The 14081-nt window shown below is 44.5% G+C and overlaps 1 long non-coding RNA gene across 1 annotated transcript; it reads right to left on the minus strand.

The window, feature by feature from the left end:
* Positions 1 to 389: 389 nt before the first annotated feature.
* LOC142777059 (uncharacterized) lies at positions 390 to 3867 on the minus strand. The gene is made up of 3 exons (XR_012887908.1): positions 3389 to 3867; positions 3125 to 3302; positions 390 to 848 (listed from the first exon to the last, which is right to left on the minus strand). It is a non-coding gene; the product is annotated as an uncharacterized LOC142777059 (long non-coding RNA).
* Positions 3868 to 14081: the final 10214 nt, after the last annotated feature.

Here is a 14081-nt window from a genome sequence, read left to right on the forward strand (position 1 = left end):
GTCTAATACATTGTACTGCTATACACGAGGACGCGGGTTTCATTTCTAGCTTTGGTAGTCGCGTTTCAGCATATGTCATTTTTTTTAAAAGACACCCTCCCGTAAACATGTAGGTGCTTGTTAATGAACCCCTACAGGGGGCCACAATCTACCCCAAGCCCCTCCATGACCCTCCCTCTTCTCGCTATATGGTGTCTGATTATCATGTCGGAATGTTAGTTCCTTAAGCAACGTGATTTCATTGTTCAGGCTTTTAATGTTTTCAGGCTTGTCTGTTCCTAGAAAGAAAAGTATCCAGCACTGATAAGAGCACCAACATGTCTTTTGTTTGCACCACTTCAAGTACCTGCAAATAAAATAAATGATAACTTAATACGCGAAACAGAGCGTAAGTATACATAATATTGTTTATAAATACTCATACTGGTGCGTGCGTGGTAATCTAAGCGCTGTCCAATGCGTCGTTTTCCAAGTCTCTTTACGTACATGGTTCCACACGAAGTGTCTAGAAGAACCGACAGGGAGACAGATGTCATTCACACATACTACGTTAAGTTCTTCGGGTCGCCCTTGACAAAATTACTGCTCAGTCAATTTTGCCTCGTACGAATGTTCAGTATTTAAATAATTGATATGCGCCAGGGTTGAGTGGCGACACTCAAATAATTGAGCGTCGCCACACAATTATCATATTCACTACAATTGTTAGGTGCCGTTACGTGCCTGGGTTCACCGACGCGACCCCGCTGACGTGAGTTGCCGAGATGTTAAGGCGTCCCCGCTTACGTGACTGGCTGGGACATCAGGGTTGCGTCGCACCCGGACTCCATTTGGTAGCTTGGTGGAATCTGGGGGGAGAAAACGATGTTGGCAAGTTGGGAAAACGAAAACAAACAGATTTACTGGTACATTGTACAAATATCTGCAACATAGAAAGTTTAGAGTTCAGTGAGCCGCGAGCGTGGTGGATGGACCGTAAAACCATGATACAGAGTGCCTTTTACACTTCAAATCACCGTTTTGAACCCTCAGTCGAGCTTCTCCTTCTGAATTGAAAAGCAATGACACACAAGACACCACCCACCATGGCACCAGCCATTAACATACATGGTCACCAATGAATCATTGCACTCTCTGTCTCAATGTTCATCCGGTCAGTGGCGCTCAAAAGGGCGGGGGGGGGGGGGGGGGGGGGGCTGCAAACAATAAGTGACCTAATCGCTTTTGTCAAGTCCTACGAGGCCGGTCGTCCGCGCATCTTGCCGAGACAAGCCATTGTGAAGGAAACGACCGCATGGGTGTTGGCTCGTTGTCCGTAGAAGCTTGTCGCATTATTATCCTTTTGTGGCGCTTCCTGTCGCTAGACGTCAAACTCTGGAGTCTTGCAAATGCGTATCGCCTCCGGTCGGAGTAGTTTTGGGTAGTGCAAAGTCGGACTTCTTTGCACAGTTTTCTGAACAACCACATGCAACAGGCTTGTGCGAAACAACCATGGAACAAAATATTACCGGTGATTTCGCATTGAACAATAAGAAAAAAAAGCTACGACTTTCTCTCCGCTAGTCGGTTGCGCAACCGAACTGCCATAAAGTGCTTGCTGAACAGTTCGCCGGAACAACGACGGAAACAAGAGCAGACGCAACAGCTCCGGGTGCAACGAAGAAAGACCTCTTTCGACGCAACTGTTACTTTGTGAATTGCCACGAACGCAAAGAACTTCATTTTTACTGATTGCCGTAGATGTCGCACGAAGAAGAATGGTGAGAGCTCTGGATGCGGGCCATTGCGAACATGTTGGGTAAGAAAATCACTCGCGTTGACTACAGCTGGTCGCTTGAGAGAGTGTGATAATGTAGGTTTACTGTTACTGTTTTAAGTTGCCTTGACGGAGACCCATGGTACCCTTAACTATGAAGCTCTGCACCGCTTCTGACCGTGAAGTGCAACAGTTAAATGTAGACTGAATCGCACGCGATAAACATGCGCCACGCAGCATCGCGCATATATACACTTTGAAGGTTCACAGTTCTGGCCCCCGCAGGGGCGTCTGTTCAAGCCGGTGTTTGGTGTGTAGCGACTCGACGGACCCAAGCTAACAGGGGGGTCGATTCTCTCCCACGCCTAGCCGTGCGTGGCTTTGCTGTGTCCGAGGAAAACGGTATCCTGGGGGTTGAGCCAACGCCGGGTGATTACACCTTTAACCCCCCCCCCCCCCCTCTGGCAGAAACTTCACGCCCCTTTGGCCCCAGCTTCACGTATATCCAGCGGCACCCCTGGGCTGACCCACGCCAGGGAAAACCGGCGGTCGCCTTTTTCTATCTCTCTCTCTACTTACACCTTCGTCTTTCCCTCTCACTCTACATCTTTCCTGTCTTCTCCTGCCTTCTAGTTACTTCTAAATTTCCTGGCGTTAAGGAATAACCATGCGTGGTCATCCAACCTTAATATGCTATATTAGGTTATAGTGGCGGTGTACGACTGGCGTCGTGCAGACTCTTTTATGAAGCTCTGCCATGTCCCCTTGCAGGGCTCCATGGTAGGCGGTCGGCGCTGTTGCCGAACTTTTTAACTAAACAATGACGAAACGATCTCTCAACTCCCTGATCGACCTCTAAAAAGAGGTTGCACCAAAGTTCCATTTAAATTCAATCTCTAAACCAACCTTAACAACTTTCCCGGTTTCCATGTTTTGCATAGCGAAGAAAGTAACACTCTGCGCAATCTGCCCCCTTCTTGGTGGCGAAATCCCTAGCCGAAAAAATAGGAAAGAAATACAAAGCATCAAAAATGAATACCGGGGACCTCCTGAAAGAAAAAAAAGAAAAGAACAAGTAACAAAACTTTATGACATAGTCAGTGTCGGAAACATGGATATCACAATCACTGCTCACCAATCTCTAAACACATGTAGAGTGTTATCTCGGAAGAAGATTTCCTGAACCTGAGTGACGGGGAGCTCCTCGAGGGTTTCCAAGATCAAAACGTAGTAAAGGTCCATCGAATACCAATCAGACAAAAAGCGCACAACTCCCGACAAAAAACAATGTCCTAACTTTTGACACAACCATGCTACCTAGCTCCCTCTAAGCAGGATACCTGAAAATAAATGTCAGACCATACATACCGCACCTGAGGCGCTGCTTCAAGTGCCAGAGGTTCGGCCATGCTTCGCAATCTTGTATAGGTAAAAAAACCTGTGCCAACTGCAGCGCCAACGATCACAAGTCGGAGAAATGTCAGGAATATCCCCGCTGCGTAAACTGCAAAGGTGATCACCCAGCGTATTCCAGATCGTGTCCTTGCTTGAAAAAAGAAAAAGAAATAGTTGCTCTAACAGTAAAATAAAAACTAACCTTCTTTGAAGCGAGGAAGAGGCTCTGACTCTTACCTTAGAAAAGCTCTGCCAGCGCGGTGTGGCAAAGGGCAACACCGCAACAGCTTCAGGAGCCTACGGGGATTGCGGCCAGTGGTCTTGTCGCAGCTCCACCCCCTTGGTGGTAGCAACCAGTGTTGCTTCACCATCAGCATCCAAGGCGGCCCTACCTGCTTCGGTTGCGCAGGGCCCGCGACTCAATGGCACACTAAAGCCCAATACGCGCGTCTAAGGGCCTGACTCTCGATCCTCCAGTGCCTCTGACAAGGCGATGGAAGTCGACCCTAAAACCTCAGCGTCATCGACACCAAAGAACCAGCGCTCCCTCGAGTGCGCAAAGCGGAACAATAATCCGATAATTGTACAACCCAAGCGATAACCTCAGTGGTCATCGCTCTTTATGAACTTAGTTTTCACCATATTGCCACGTTCCTTTCCTCAAGTCTTGTCATCACCCTGTTACACTACGTACAGCGCACACCGGACCTACGATGTTCGAGAAGCTTCGAGGCTTTGGTAGATCCTTTTCTTAAGCTTACGCCCACTTCGGCAACGTCACAGATCATCCGGGAACCTACGTCACCGCTAGCGATAACGCTATAATATTCGATGGCAAGGGTATAAATGCCGACACGCTTCGCCGCTTGTCAGTTGATCGACAGCGGACGCTCTGCTCACCGCTTTCAGTGTGCCAATGTCTTGCTGTAGTCTGACATTTCTTTTACGTGACCACACGTACGGCCAATTAAATAAACACTTTTCATTGGGACAAGTCTCTACCTTTGTCAGCGTCACGATACTGTGACAATTTGTCACCTACTATAATTTTACCAATCAATCTACATCATTAGTAAATTTACTTCGTTTTGATTCCATCATGCTTTTATTGTTTACTAGAACATCAAAGGTCTTCTTCAAAATTTAGGTGACATAGAAAACATTTTTCACCAGTTTTCACTGATAGCAATCTGCCTAGAAGAAACAAACCTGGGCTCAAAGCACACTCGTATACTAAAAGGGTATACAGTTGTCCGTAAGTACCGGCAGCGTTGTAGCTGGCTATCAGGAGGAGTTGCAATTGTAATAAAAGGTGGCATTTCCACTCGAGCGATCACAATTAACACCACTCTCGAGGCAGTGGCAGTCAGCATTACTGCACACAAAATCATGTCCATCTGTGCCATCTATATTCCTCCCCACAAACAATTGACACCACGAGAAGTCGAGGAGTTCACAGCGCAACTTTCACTACCGTTTGTTCTCGTAGGTGATTTTAATGCTCATGGAACGCTATGGGGCAGTGGCCAAACAGACCAAAGAGGGCTACTCATTGAAGACTTTATTTTATCGAATCACATTTGTCTTTTAAACTCTGGCACACCAACATACTTCTCACCAAGTTCGCGCAAGTTTAGTTGCCTCGATCTGGCATTGTGTTCACCTTCTGTTTTTAACGATTTTAAGTGCGAAGTCATCGACTCTTCCTACGTCAGTGATAATTTACCTGCTATCATCAAATTTCCGCTGTCACTACTCACCATCACCTCCAAACCACGCCACTGGCTGGTACACTTTGTGGACTGGGCACTGTTTTCAGAAGACATGAAACTTGAGGACATCATATCACCAGATATCACCATAGATGACATTAATCACAAAATTGCAGAAATTATAATTGCAGCCGCAGTAAAGCAAATACCACAATCGTCAACTCATTTTCGAAAAACGAGAAATGCCTGGTGGACCAAAGAATGCACCGAAGAAAAGAAACTGCAAAATAAGGCGTGGGACATCCTGAGGAGGCACCCCACGCATAGTAACCTCATGAACTTCAAGCAGGCCAAAGCAAAATTGCGATATATCCGTAGGCAACCAGAAAAAACATCATGGCATGATTACATAACTTCTATGAATAGCACTGTTTCGTCTAAACGATTGTGGGACCAGTTCAGAAAATTAAGAGGAGACTTCTCAGCCTACATGATACCCATTCTCACAAGCCCAGCCATCCAGACAACACAAGAACAAGCCGAGATATCAGGGGGAACATTTCTACATTTACAGTTCAGCCAACTACACTGATTCTTTGCTCAAACACAAAGAAACCGCAGAAAAGCAGAGACTACCACTCACGGGTGCTTCACGCGAAGCTTACAACCAACCCCTAACATTGCATGAACTAAACATGGTACTCTCACATGGTAAAAAAACAGCAGTAGGCCCCGACAACATCACTACTCTATTCTAGCACACCTGTTCGAATCATCTACAAAAGTTTGACTTAATTTTTCAACATGGTATGGCAATCCGGATCTATGACAGAACAATGAATAACTGCCATTGTACTCCCATTTCTGAAAGCTGGAAAAGCCCCAACATCCCCTAGCAGCTACAAATCGATCACTCTTACCAGCTGCCTGGCGAAAACTTACGAAAGTGTCATAAATTGCAGACTGTCACTTATTCTCTACTCAAGAAATTTGATAGATAATCATCAGTGCGTATATAACAAAGGTTGCTCAACCCCTGATGATACTGTTCGTCTGGATCGTTAAAATACGAGAGACTTTTCGTCAGAAGCAGCACTGTCTTGCGGCTTTTTTTTTCAACCTAGAAAACGCCTGCGATACCCCGTGGCGACACGGAATTCTGCAAGACCTCACTAATCTAGGCATTCGAGGCAAAATGCTAAAATGTTTGTCCAATTTCATGACTAACAGAAGATTTCAGGTGCGGTTAGGTCCTGTGCTTTCACGTACAATTGTCCAAAAAATGACGTACCTCAAGGCTGCTCTCCTATAGCACTACTCTTTTCATAGTAAAAATTAATTCAAATAATATGATCATACCACCCACAATCATGCACTCTCTATATTTTTGCGATCTTCAAATCCCTTCTCGTGCCTCTAGCCTATCAACATGTGAAAGACAACTTCAAGTTACCATAAAGAAACTAACCAATGGGGCTGACAAAAATGGCTTCTGATTTTCTACACAAAAGACAGTTTTTGTGGTATTTACATAAAAGAGAAGATTATTTCCAGACCCAGAGCTTACGTTATACAACATTGCGATTATGATAAAGCATGTGCGAAAATTCCTAGGGGTTACATTTGACAGTAAACTGGACTTTCCAACTCATGTTAATACAATTAATATCAAGGCCAACAAAGCGCTTTATATTTCAAAGGTTTTATCCTATAAGCATTGAGATTCTGATCGATTAAGCCTATTGAAAGTTTATCGTTACGTTGTGCGTAGCATTTTAGACTATGGTTGCACTATTTACGGCTCAGCCTCAGAATCCTACATTCGCCGTCTAGGCGACGTACACTCTCTCAGTCTGCGTTTATCAAATGGCGCCTATGGAACATCCCCAGTCCAGAGTTTGTACATAGATTGCAATGAACCTCCGCTATGCCAGTGCCGCGTATTTTTAACCCTCTCTTATGCTTTAAGGATTAGGGCACAATCTCAACATATATGCCATGACATCACCACGCAATGGCACTCACGCTTACAGTACTCAAACAGGCCCCACGTCATCAAACTATTGATTTTACGCTTCGAAGAGCATTGCCACACCTACAATATTTGTAATGACGCGCTGAAGGTCACCATCAAACCACCGAGACTGCCACCATGGGCTGATCTGGCGCAACTGTGCGATTTTTCACTGACCCGATTTAAGAAAAACGCCACAGCACCACAACACTTAATACAAGAAGTCGGCGCAATCTAGGACAAATGCAATGGTTATAGAGAAATTGACACAGATGGCTCGAAAACAAAACACCATGTTGGCATTGGGATTGTGACAGAAGAAAGCACTGTCTGTGTTGGCTACCAGAGTGCATGCCCATTTTCAGCGCTGAATTTCACGCCTTATGAGAAGCAATAAAAAATCATCACTGAGAAATACAGACAAGCAATCATATACACAGACTCATTAAGTTCTATAAAGGCGCTACATTAAAATCTGAGTGCGAACCTTTACTAGGTGATATCCTAAATATTATTGTTTCAAATAACTAGAATATCAATGTCCGTTTCTGTTGGGTTCCAAGCCACATAGCCACATACCAGGCAACGAGAAGGCGGACGAATGGGCGTCTTTAGCAGCACAGACATCAGTTAAACAAAGATTCTCCTTAAAGATAACGTACGAACTATTTGTATAGCACTATCATCAAAATGCAAATTGGCAGCAACAATGGGATTTCTGCACGAGTAATAAACTGCATTTGGTGAGGCCCACAGTGGGCGAATGAAATCATGTGCTCACGAAGAACGGTTCATTGAGGTCATCCTATGCCGACACCGCGTGGGGCACTTTCACCTATCTCACAAGTTTTTGCTTAGAAGGGAAGACTTGCCGGAATGTGAAAAATGTCAACAGCCAATAATAGTTTTACATGTTTTAATCACGTGTCCATACACATAAACAGAAAGAAGAAAACATTTCAGAGCACCATACAAACACCACACACTGATTCATCCGAATCAAACTTTAGGAGATGATTCACTTGTTACACTGTCTGGCGTTATTAGTTTCCTAAAATAAAGTGGATTTCTCCATAAGCTTTAGAATTAAAATGTATATACTGGTTATCACTTGGTACCATGTGTTTGGCGAAGCTTAGCGGGGGTCGCTTTTGCGCCAATAAACTTAATATAACTAACTAACAAAGTTCTGGGTTTCACTAGCAAAAGCTACTGCGTACGTCGTACGAGTAAATCGTAAAGTTTTTTTTTTCTTGCTGTGGTCTCCGCAATTTCCTGAGCTACTTCAGAGGCGTCGGTTTTGCCTTTCGTTGTACACCGAGAAAGCGGACACGCACGTTGCAATGCATAGAAATGGATGACAATCTTCCACAAAACATTCGAAAATGCATACTAAAGCAACCCAACGCACAGGAAGCGAGAGACGGATGCAAAATGCGACTGCAAAGGTTAAAAACAGCGGGGTTACTCATGCCTGATAAAGTGAGCTTCGTGCTTCGATGAAGTACATACCCGAGCAATACATTGTAAGATGCATTGCTCGGGTATGTACTTCATCGCTTTGACATTATGTGTGCGCCCAACCTTAACACATTAAGCTGTTACAGAACGCACGTCGGAGTCTATGCCTCAAACTGGATTACATGCGATTCTCGCTTGTACTTGAGAGTTGCAGCACACCGAAACGCCACTAGTTCACATTTGTGAGCTTCCTACTTTTTTTGAAGCAAGGGTGGATTGAAGGAAGAAGCTTTTACAGCTCTTCAAGTATCAGAAAACCACACCTCAACAAGAACGTAAGATTGATTGATATGCGGGATTTGTTGTCCCAAAACCACACATGACTATGAGAAACGCCGTAGTGGAAGACTCCAGAAATTTTGTGCACCTGGGGTTCTTTAACTTGCACCCAAATCTGAGCACACGGGCTTATAGCATTTTCGCCTCCATCGAAAATGCAGCAGCCGCAGCCGGGATTCGATCTCGCAACCTGCGGGTCAGCCGCCGAGTACCTTAGCCACTAGACCACCGCGGAGGGCCAACCAAAACGAAAGAGGGGGTTCTATCATGGCCTATGCACATTCGCTTGTGGACGGCTCTTTTTGCTCTACCCAGTTATGGCCAGAGCGGTGAGAAAAGCGCTGGTGACGGCGTTTTTCTCAGCGCCCTCTGGGCAGAGTCTGACGTCTCTGGGCGCTTGTTTCCCAGAGAGGTAGTGTCATGCCGTGGGAACGAATCCCGGGTACGTTTCTCATGAGCAGCGCGTCGTCAACGACTGAGAGTCTCAAAAGCGCCCCGAAGTCTCAAAGTCTCAGAGCACGCTTATTATAGCTTTATTTCGTTGCCAGTAAAACTTGAACAGGAACAGGATTATTTGTAAGAGCGAGCCCAGATTTACCGGCTCATATAAAGCACGAGCTGATATTGATGATGATCGCTTCTCCAAGCATTCGGACGACGATTATCGCTTGCATTCAATCTGTCCGCACAGCGCGGGACAGGTAATGGAAAGCAGCGGCTCGTACGGAGAACGCGGCGTACTATCCGTGGAGAACTCTCGCTGTCGTACGACCAGATGGCGCTTTCCAACTGCAGCGTTCCAGACCCCTTTGTAAGCGCTTGTGCGACATGTATGTTTCTTTTTAATGCGACAGTTCAAAAGGCAAAGCTTGAATATTACTGTATTCATTATGATCACTGCGTGTGAGGTGAGGGCTGCATATTCTATCTGCAAAGTAAGACTAACGGGTGCTAACGAATGGTAATTTGTCATGAGCATATCTTTTGAAAATGTTCAATGAAATAAACTTAACAAATTACCATCTTTCATTTCTCCTAAACAAATTAACATGTTAAGCAGGTGCATGGGCACACTTATTAGTAGCTTTCTGCACCAACTCATACCATATTTAAGAAAATGAAAAACAGGCGAATATAAAATCGATTTGCGAATATGAAAAATTTTATTTCTGCAGGCCTGAATTGTTTACAAGCTTTCATGCCAACAAAAAATAGCTGTTTCAGATGTACCCCAATCAGCTTATATCCAAACTTGTTACGACACTCATTCCCAGGAGCGTTCAAAAGGGCTGCTACCAGCCATACCAAAAAAGAAGTAAATAAATAATTAAATAAATAAAGAAAAAAATGAATAACAACTGAGCTACGGAACACAAGTTTTTTGTGCAGTTGGTGTGACAGTGGTGAATGCACGATGAAACGCCATGTGATGCAAAACGTCGAGATCTTCGAGGGCAGAAATCCGGACGTTTTTCGGGATGTGCGGTACACGCACCTCCCCGAAAAGTGCGAACGGTCACTGTTGGTGACATGCGAAATTTGCAAGCAAGAAGCCCTTATATTCGCGTTGGAAAAGGAAATACGGAGGTCACACTATAAAAAAACAGAAAAAAGCAGAGCTTAGGCATCAAGATCAGAAAGATGGTAACTCTGGGAGGACGAGTGGTTTGTCAGACCAGTTCACAATATAAGATTACTTTGTAGAGTGTGATTGCGGGCACGCTTCCATATGGGGACATTCTGATTGTTAGAAAGCGAAAACATCTGTGCCACAGAAACTGGACAAACTTCGTTAGTTACTATTGGTCCACAAAAGACGAAAAAAATCCCCCGCGTATGAATAACGTCTGTGCCACAGAAATTAGACAAACGCTGTGAGTAACCGATGGTCCATTCAAAAATAAAGTAAACACAAGGGGGAGAAATCAATAAATATCACTCACGATATGCCAAGCGAATGCAGCAAAAGAGAGATGGAGGAAAACGAGTGACAGGGCAGGCAGGGTTGGTAACCAGTTTGGCATAACCGGTATGCTACCCAGTACAGGAGAAAGGGAGATTGAAAGAAGAATAAAGAAAGAGAGGGGGGGCATACACGCCCACACGCACATAGCGTCACAGCACAGAGCGGCAGCCTTGTGCGGTATAGACCTACTCTATGTTTGTCAACAGTAGTAGGCGCCAGTGGGGTAGCCAAGGGGGCGATGAAGGGGTTTTAAACCTCTCTACCCAAAACTTTTCGCGTGAACATCTCTCCCCTCCCACCACTTACCTTTATTTTCGTGTCTTCGTGCTGACATGATTTAGAAACTAAGCAGTGCTACTACCTCAATATTATTACAGGGCGCTTTTACTGTGAATAATGTCCGCACACGGGAAAATGTATTGTGGTGTTTGTTAAGGCTTTGGTACTCTGTGAGATTTTAGGAAGGGGACGGTATCAAAGCTGCAGCGGTGGTCATATAAGTACCCACTGGAACATGTCTCGCCGTAGTTGATCACTACAATAAGTTTCACTAGGCAGAGATTCCTTTTGATGGTAAAAGCGGGACACAGTTCCAAGGTCCGACAGACCATGATCAAGCATAATAAAGTGTGACTCTTCATACGTGTGCAATAAACAAACTCAAGCCAAAGATCATTTCAAATCAACCTTCACACGTTCTCCTAACATCTAAACACACACACACACACTCACACACACACACACACACACACACACACACACACACAGACGCACGCGACAGGATATTTGGCTATCCACCGAACTTCACTTGTATGCCACTGTACAACATATTGATACATGATCACAGCACTCCGAAGATTCTTATGTCTTATGCAACACAGGCAAACACGCAGGCCAATCAAAACCTTAGAAAGACCTACTAACATACTCACAACACTCATTTTGATAAATAAAAGACAGTGGTTATAAACCTGACTGATTGATTAATAGATTGATTGATATGTAGAGTTTAACGTCCCAAAACCATCATATGGTTTTGAGAGACACCGTAGTGAAGGGGTCCGGAAATTTACATCACCTGGGGTTCTTTAACCTGTACCCAAATGTGAGCAGACGGGCCTATAGCATTTTTGGCTTGATATAAAATACAGCCAAAGCAGCCGGGATTCCATCCCGCGACTTGGTGGTCGTAAGCCTAAAGCATCGTAATAAGGAATGCAGTGTGGGCTGCTGTAGTGTACAAACAGCGCTAGAATAAGCAGCATAAAGTTCGAGAAAACATACCACAAACTAAATGATATATGTATATATATTCATTCACTTCATCTGTTCAGCCCTTTACATTGACATGATTAGAAGTGCATACCGAGCGATTTCTGCAACAAGCGACATAACGCACAACAAGAAATGCACTTAATTAAAAACATGGGTGGACATGTTATCATGTAAAATTAGGAACAATATGCGTACTGACGATAATTTTTTACAAGAAATGAAGTAAACTCTCTGCAAGCAATGTTTCACGCAGCAGAGACACATGCCACACCGGAATAGTGTTGATCGACAAGAATACTGACACGTGCATAGAGCAGCCGTCTTGTGGTTGTCACACTCGTTGCAGCTTCTGAAATTTTCGCGTGCGTTCTTCCAACGCGTGAACGGAAAGAGGATGAAGGCACCATAAACTTGGTGAGTCCCCTTGCCTGAACGTACTTTTTTCAAAATAGCGCAATGTCTTGCAGGGAGCTCCCAATATCGGGAAGGAGGAAAAGCAGCCAGAAAAGCATTTCTAGCCAGACAGGTTGGAACTTCAGTTAGCGCTTGCTGAGGAAAAGGTGTAGTTAGTATACGGTTTCTACGGCGTCAATGGCAAACATCATCTAGTCGCGTCATCCTGCAACTTTTGGCGTCTTGGCCCGATAAACACGTAATGACCAATGTCCTTATCAGGAATCGCGGTTTCCGTGCATGCATCATGCTCAAATTTCAGGAGTTCAGGAGTTTTCAGGAGTTCTTTTCGCACAGATTTGTATTCCGGGAGTGTAGAACTGCAGCTCGGAAGCGTTTATTCGGCTGCTGTAGCTTTTTCGCCAGTTGTCGAGTGTGGACTAGGGCAAGCGTCACCTTTCGAAAAATAATAATCAAACGTTACCTTATGGCGTTTCGGCACGGTCATCGAGTGGTATAGAACGGCACTGATTGACACAAAACACCCACAAATACGTGTAGGCAGCGTATTTAAAGGGCGTGACTTCGAATTGCTACGAAGTAACACGCTCAACAAAGTTCGGGCTGGGACAGAGAATGTGAGAAATGGGAACTTTAGTGACGATACATGTCGGTTGGTAAAGTTCGCCTTAAACGCTAGCGCTCGTTTCTCCCCTGGCGGGAACGTTCACGGGCATACATCTCCTCCGCTTTCCTTCAGGTGCCGAAAAGGTCGCGCTCATCCACTACCTTGCTCTACATATTTTACTCTGCATGCAAAATGTCTCGCGTTTATGATTGCATCCTTACAGGAGGCTTGTAGGTTCTGTTACGCTGTGATGCCATATCACAAACGTCAATCAACGCAAAGGAGTTTATGCCAGCAGTGAAGTTCCAGTGACTCGCATCAGAATGCCCGAAATAGACAACCGACCGGCACGGACAGTGCACAGTATAGAGCGTAAGTAAACTTGTGTTGCATGCGCTGGCCGTTCTCGTTGGAGTTCACGCGTTCTGAGAAATTGATTACGATGCACTACGCTTTGAAGAAGACCGGTGTTCCTTTTTTTATCACTAGTGAACCGATTACTCGAGATTTTGTGTGGTCTGCGAATGTTTTTTTCACGCCGGCGTAAGTGCTCCAAACATGCAGGCACGCACTAGTTAGAAGAGCGTATACATGGCATATCTATGCTTTTATGGCATATTTGGCATATGGCATGGCATATTTATGACATGATAATAAACTGACTGATTGATTGATTGATTGATTGATTGATTGATTGATTGATTGATTGATTGATTGATTGATTGATTGATTGATTGATTGATTGATTGATTGATTATGTTGTGAAATGTTCTGTACAGTTTTGAATCTGTTTACGTAAAAGGAAATGATGGCTGCACGACTATAAAAAACGGAAGACACCTAGTCGCAACGCTATCATTTTCAGGGAGCATAGCGATGAAATCTGCAGAAAAAAAAAGAACACTGCGCATTTTTGCGCGTATCTAGGTTTTCTAGCGCATATATGCAGCCAACACGCTATTAATTATAGTCTCGTCCCAGGTGCATTTACGATTGAGACCAAGCAAACATATCCCAACAATGATTACCTTTCCCTCGCATATTGCACGATAAAACCTCTACGATTTGAGTACTTCATTGCTAACGAAAGTCACAGTGCAACTGTAAGGACAACCATGGTTGTGAGGTAGTCTGCTTGAAGA

The sequence above is a fragment of the Rhipicephalus microplus genome, chromosome X (genome assembly GCF_043290135.1).
Source record: "Rhipicephalus microplus isolate Deutch F79 chromosome X, USDA_Rmic, whole genome shotgun sequence".
NCBI lineage: Eukaryota > Metazoa > Arthropoda > Arachnida > Ixodida > Ixodidae > Rhipicephalus > Rhipicephalus microplus.